Genomic DNA, 7576 nt, shown 5'->3' with positions numbered 1-7576 from the left:
TGAACTTGAATTCAAACAAATCTTTAGATTCACCCATATACGATTTTTATTTATGTGACACTCTGTTTCATTACAATCCTGGACAAGTGCGTAAGAATGGCCCTCTTAGACGAAAAAGGTGTAGATCTCGTGCCAGTAAAGGTACGTGGGTTAGCATTAGCAGAAGATAAGGGCGCAATATGCATATGATAAATGAACTACTGACGAAACAAGTATACCGATCCTTGATCCCCAACAGTCTAAGCTAAAACCAAGCGAGTCGCGCTTACCCCGAAATGGATTTGACTTAATGGTATAATAATAGTAAGAATAATAAAAGCAATTGCAACTGGAAATTAGATAATGTGTGTAGAATTATTCAATTAATTTAATAACCTAATTTAGTATGCTATACGATCTTCTGAGTGAATTCAATTATTTTAATAAATTCTATTTGAAAAGAGAATAAGAAGTAGCACATCACTTTAAATTGAACCGTTTTATGAAGAACGTGCAATAGTCAAGAGGTCTATGTATTATAGATCCCGGCGGCGTTCAATCCCGGTGGTGTTCAGGTTGGATCAAGTGGGATTCGTGAGGGTATCGCCTAGTATAACGATTGGTGTCTGTAAGAATAATGCTATCTGATTCCCATTTTGTTCCAGTGATATCCTATTTTAGCCCCTGTCATCCTTGCTTTCTGATTATGATATAATACTATATCTAATTTCAAAGAACACCGTTTTAAATTTTGAATTGATATATAATGAGGGAGAAATATATGCTAACAATAATAGTCCTTAAATCACTGTGGAGATAAAGCAATTGCAGAAACCTAACTCAATCCAAATTGTATTTGTAAAGTTTAAAGATTAAAAATTCCCGAGATATCAAGTATAGTTCGAATTCTCGCAAGGATCGAAATATAAATACATAGTGATTTGATGCAGAAAATTAATTAAATTTCTAAAATTGAAATCAGCGTACTGGATCATTTTTAAAGTTAAAAGCACTCGAATTTGACTTTTTGGAATCTATGTATATCAAAACGTGTGCAGACAAACAAAAATATTTTTTAAATTTTAATAAGAGATCTTAATTTGAATGTTTAGGAATTCAAGTTATTTCGATTTCACCACTATCGAATTGTACATTGGTTAACATCAAAATTACATTGCCTTCGAAATAAGCATCCAAATCCATCCAAATTGTATTGAATTATATTGTATACAAATTATGTTATATTATTATTATCTAATCCATATTAGTATAATCCAAAGAGAAATACTCAAATAACAATATTTAAAAAATCAAAAATGTATGCAAAATTGAAATAATTGAATTGCTTGGTAAAAATAAAAATTTACAATAATTATTTATAGTTAACCCAGAACGAATCCATTTAAATGAAGCAGGCAGTCCATGCTCAAGTTAAAGAATTATATACCACTCAAATATGATTTGTCACAACAATTTTAGTTGACAAAGTTATGATTTTTTTTTAAGTGTGACAATTTTTGTTAAGTGACTGATATTTTTTATCCTGACTCTAAGAAAATTTCTCGTCCTCTTTCGAAATTTAGTGGAAAACACAAATAAAATTCAAAATTGACAAAATCACATCAAAGTGTTGGTGAAGGAATAATGAAATAAGTTAGAATTATCCTGACTTCAAAGGGAAAATTTTGGTGTAAAAGTTGTCGAAACTGGTACATTATGTTCTTCTTTATGTTTTTTCACACCCTGAAATTTTATAGCCGAGAAAAAATAAATTTAAAATAATTTTATACGTATTTTCGCAAAAATTTTGAAAATAATGCGAGATAGAAGAAAGTGTCAGCAGATATTTTTTCTTAGAACTTTTTTAGAAAAATAATTTTGTTCCTTCCGTATTTTTCGCATCTTGCATCGTTTTTTAGTAATATATTCGTTTTTTAGTAAGAAAAAATTTTTCTCTCCAAGGCTCGGGCCCAGAGAAGGTTATCATAAAATATACTATTTACAGTATGACGAATCTAGAAAAAATTAAGAAATAAAAACGATAGGCGTCTTGAGTAAATTGACTTTAAATATTTTCAGAAAACAGTCGTACTTTCGTCAATTTTTTTTTTAAATTTTCGAACAATTTTCTATATAGAGGACGAGAAATTGTATCAAAATCCGAGACAAAGAGATCTATATTAAAATAAACCATCATACTTTTACCAAAGTTTTCACCATTTTTTAATAATCCGCGTTTTCAATTTTCAAAAATAAAACCTTGATAACTTTGTAAAAAAAATTATCAGTAAGATACATTTCATCTTATTCCCTTTAAAAAATAATATATTTAAGAGGCAAAATATTCTGTGACTTTCAAATGGACTGTCTGTCCGATTTAAAATAAATTCGGACACAATACTGATTAAAAAATTAAAATTTAGATAAAATTAAATATAAAAAGTATATCATAATATAAAATAAATAAAAAAAGTAGATTCTGATTAGAATTGGAATAAGCATTAAAGTTTCAAGTAGATGGTTATAGGGACCTCCCAGGAAGATATATTTTCATGCGATAAAGAGCTTGGCTAAAGTGAATTTTAGATCCGGCGATCTATCGAGCGCCAATGTACGAGGGTATTTTTTTTTTGGCACGAATGCTCTAGTCTTAAACAGCTTACGTTGGACATATCACCACTTATCGCACTTAGCTTGACAAAGATCAAGTACGAACATGAATTCCGTCTTTTCTGTGCGGTATTCATTTAGACGGACATCGCATCGCATCGCTGAAAGGCCAAAGATTAACAGGCGAACAGGGTATTTTAAAAACTCCCCAAACATGCCCAGGGTTAATTACACATGTTCGGCAAGAATAGAGTAAAAAAACGTGAGACAGTTGCAGTATTATTGCAAAAACGAAAAAAAAGCTTTATAAACGACCTTCATTAAAGAAACATCCCTCTTGCGTGACTTACTTTTTTAGATTATACCATGCAAATTCATTAATAATGTATAATAATTAAGAATGTCATTTTAAGCAGTAATTAATAAGCATTAAATAAGAAAGAGAGTTAAGGTTCGTTTTTTGGCTTATTCCAGGAAGGTTTATGATCCACTATTTAGTATGTTCGACTACCTGAATTGAATATACAGTCATCCGGGGTGATTATGGATCAAATAAATTTTAATTTCTTTGGCGACTATAGTAAACTTTTCGAAACTTTGCAATATGCCAATTTGTAGTATGAAGTTTATTTTGTATTGGACTATAAGTAGGAAGGTTTTGAATTTCACTAAGAAGGCAGAAAACATTTAGAAAATGGCGACTGTCAAATCGTGAAGGCTATAAATTTCAAAAACCTCTACTTAGATCTTTTAGAATTGAAAATAAATATAAAAATATTTTCCATATGAACTAAATGCGAGAAAAATTTTCATATTCGTTTATTAAGAAACAAAAATCTTGATAAATAAACCCTATCGGGAGTGTAACTATTCATAAAAATTTTATTATTAATAACTACGAAAGAGAATTTTTGGTTTAAATGACATTTTCAGAAAATCTTCAGAAAATTCTTAAGAATAATTTGATTTGGTACGAAAAAAATTGGAGTATATTTTATATTTTTTGGCGAAGTCACGATCTGAAAAATTCGCGAAATTTAATTCTTAACTAATTACCCCGATTGACAGTACTGGAATATTTAAACTTTTGCCCTTAAAGGAAGCGTTAAAAAATTATACCCACTTTTTTGGGTTTCTTTGTTAAACCTCTCTTAAGTGAGTATTTTTAGAATATATTTTCAAAGGAAAAATAAGATTATGTAAAAGTAAAAATAAAAATGATACTTTCTAAATCAGAGTGACCGTTTTAATAGAGGAAAAAGTTCCCGGTCGCTTATCGGCTTTTTCCCACATTGCAAACATTTTTCATGAGCATTTAAACTAGAAAATTAGAACTCTTGAGGCCATTTAAAAAAATTTGAATTCATTAAAACAGAAGTGCAAATTGAGCACTCAAAGCCGAACTCTATTGAATTTTAAACTTTTAAAATTGAAGATTTAAACATTTTTAATTCAGAAATTTTAAATTTAAATGCTTAGTAATAATTTACATGTGTAAAATTTAGGCTTTAACACTTTTCCATTGAAAAATTTTGTATTTCATTTCAAATGAAGAATTGTCCAAATGTTATTCCTACGTTTAAACTCTAAATTTATCAATCTGATATTTTAAGAGCCGAGTCTTCAATTCTTCAATTTTGAATATTTAATTTGAAATTTCTGATTTTAAATATACAATGAAATATTGCTAACTATCACCAAATGTTTAGTTTTTTTTTTTAATTAAAAAATTTCAAAATGAATGAGTTATAAATGAAATATTTTTTACTTTAATTAATTACAAATAGATCATTTTTTATTGTATTTCCCTGTAGAAAAGTAAATAAAAAACAACAATAAAGTACAAATCTCTACATTTTGAAAATTAATATAGTTTTTATTAATAATTTTCTACTTTGTTGAAAACCCTCCGGAGGTTTACAGAATACTACAATATCTGTTTGCATGGAAATTTTATCTAGATATTTAATGTCTATCTGTCGTTTTAAAGCACATGGACAATTTTTTCGAAAAAGTAGAAAGAACTAAAACCATTTTTAACAGAACCTACAGATAAATGTAATGAATTAGAACAAAGGTTGCAGCAAAGTACTACTTTTGTCTATTATTCATACGAATGTTGTATTTTTTGTTGTATATTGTTGTATTTTATTGTATTCATACTTTCCTAAAAGAATTTACAACTACACTGTAAAAAAAAGTGGTTGAAAATTACCACATTAATCAGTTGAAATCAAAATACCAGTGATTAACGTGGGCATTGTACTGCACTGGTTGGAAATTAATGTGATACTTTAAAATCACATGCAGACAGGAAAATTCCCGTAACGTCACTATCAGACAGTGTAATTTTACGTTTCTCTTGTAAAATTCAACTATCAATGTAAAATGGCAGAGGCCATCTCGAGACAAAGATACATATAATCTCAACATTGACATAATATCATAATTGTTTAATTGAAGAAGTCTATTTATAAATATGATACTTTCAGCTAGTCCAAAGGACGCTTCTTTCTGTTTCTACACACATACCACACTTAAGGAGGAACTTATTCTACTCACCTTATATACCAAATATCAGCATTAGCCTACGTGCTTAGTTATAGAAGATAAAGTTTAGAAGGCTGCGCATCATAAAATTTAAAACCGCGCATCAGAACATGTACACTTATGGCAACATGAATTTATCCCAACTTCATATAGACGGAACTGATGCCATACTTAAAATATATGACATTTTATGCATAAAACACGCGAACGCGTTGTTCTATTGTCGAGTGACACCCGCCCGGCAATTAAATTTCGTCTGCACTGGAATTAGACAAATCTGGTAAAATTGTCATCGTTTTGCTTTTTTACACATTACATGTGAATTACATTACAGTACATTTTGTGATTTTAAAGAAGCCTCGTAAAAGTGCATGATAACATCGAGTATAATATGGTTGAAATTTACCACGTTAATCACTGGTATTTTTATGTCCATTGATTCCTGTGTTAATAATTACACTTTTATGGTAAAATTGACACAAATATTGTGAAATTGCACTGTTCATCACTGCAAGTTCACAATAAACTTTTGGAATTAACGAATTAATTATCGTTAAACGTTTACGAACCTAAACTGCAGTTTTTTGTTGTTCAATAACTATTATTGTCATTTAATATTCTACCATTCTTTCAAAGTTAAAACATAAAAACTTTTCTGCAATAGCGATCGCTTACGCATCCTAATTTAAAATTATCCTTTTGTAATATTATAAATATTTCTCATCCTAGGTCTAAAAGAACAATTTCTTGGCTGTAAAACCTCTAAATTCCTGTGGGTTTTTGTAGTTGTGATTTCTTATAAATTCGCATGGGAAATTAAAATACAATAAAATACAACAATATGCCAAAAAAGTACAAAATTCGACCGAATAATACACGAAAGTCGTACTTCCCTATAATGTATTGTATTGCTTTGCAGGATTTTGTGAAAATTGTTATAGTTTTTTCTCATTTTTTCTATAAAATGTTCCACCAGGGAAGCGTTTAATTATGAATCTATTAATTTGAAATTATTTAGAAATTAACAATATTTTATGAACGATCAATGAAACGTTCACATACGTTTTACTACATAGGCTTTCGCATTGAAACTTTTCGCTTTTTAATGTTCCAATCTGTAAATATGAAAATGTGTGCATAAAAACGAAGAACTAAAATGAAAAAATTGTAAAGTGAAAGAATTTAGAATTACGAATTGTAAACTAAATAATTTCAGAATAGAAAAAGTTCAAGATTGAACTTAAAATTAAAAATTTGCCCGCTTCGCGCGCTCATGCTCATCACGTGCTACGCGCACAGGTCGCTTCGCTCGCAAGTTTGAGCGCGCCTAGGTCGCGGGACGGTTGGATCTCGCGCTTCGCGCTCAATAATAGGTAACCTCGCGCTTCGCGCTCGGATATTTATTCTTTGCATTTCGCATGCTTGAAAAAACTTCATCAGAAAGATCTCTTTTAGATGGCAGTATTTATATGCGTCTTCATATTCTGAATTGTCTACTTAATTAAGTATAGTCAAAGATTCAGTTTCTCAAAGCTCTGTAGGCTTTGAGGTACACATTCTCATCGTGACACTCGCGCTGTGCGCTCGATTTCCGACAGACATTTGTAAACAGGTTTTTTTGGATTTTTTTCACGTAACTTTCGTCGTTTTTCCACACATTTTTTTTTATTTTACTTTTTTCAACGTTATTTTTCACGAATAAAACAAAAAGTACGCGTCCTATCAAGAAGTGATTCTTAACGAAATTGTAGATCGATTTTGGGATAACCATTTTTGTTAATTCATCTTTTTTTGTATCCTACATAGTTTGTCCACAAAATGGAATTTTTTATTTTACATTATTTTTTGTGTAATCAAAATTTGAATTTTCGATTTTTGGAGAAAATCCAAAATTTGGTTATGATAATCTTTTATGGCTTTCAAAAAGAAATGTTTTTCTTCTCTAGACTTTTTTTCATATCGCGCGTTTTTCGGCTTCAAATTTTGATTTTCGGTTGATTAAAAATTTTTTGAAAACGCTATAACTCTGAGAATTTTCTTTTTGTCGAAAAAAGTCATTAGGATAAATTGTTTGTTCTTTTCAATACTATAAATATCCGTACATAGAATTTCCAAATTCAGAAAAAAGTGGTCTCAAAAATTTTCAAAATGCGCTCACTTTTTGAATTTTTATCAAAAATGGCTGATTAACGAACTCGTCCTTTCTTTTAGGACCGAGAAAAAATGTGACAAAGATGGATTTGATTCGTTCATTTTTTCGAGAGTTATCGTGTTTACGGACGGATGGACAGACAGACAGACATACGCCATCGTGAAAATCTGATTTTTGGATTCAGGGGGTCTCGAAACGTGGAGATCCATTGAAAAAGTGTGATGTCAAATTTCCGACAATATTACATGGAGAAAAAACGAAATTAAAACTCTAAAAATATCATCT

Source organism: Belonocnema kinseyi, chromosome 4, assembly GCF_010883055.1.
Source record: "Belonocnema kinseyi isolate 2016_QV_RU_SX_M_011 chromosome 4, B_treatae_v1, whole genome shotgun sequence".
Classification (NCBI taxonomy): domain Eukaryota; kingdom Metazoa; phylum Arthropoda; class Insecta; order Hymenoptera; family Cynipidae; genus Belonocnema; species Belonocnema kinseyi.
Note: the sequence above shows the minus strand (reverse complement) of the source record.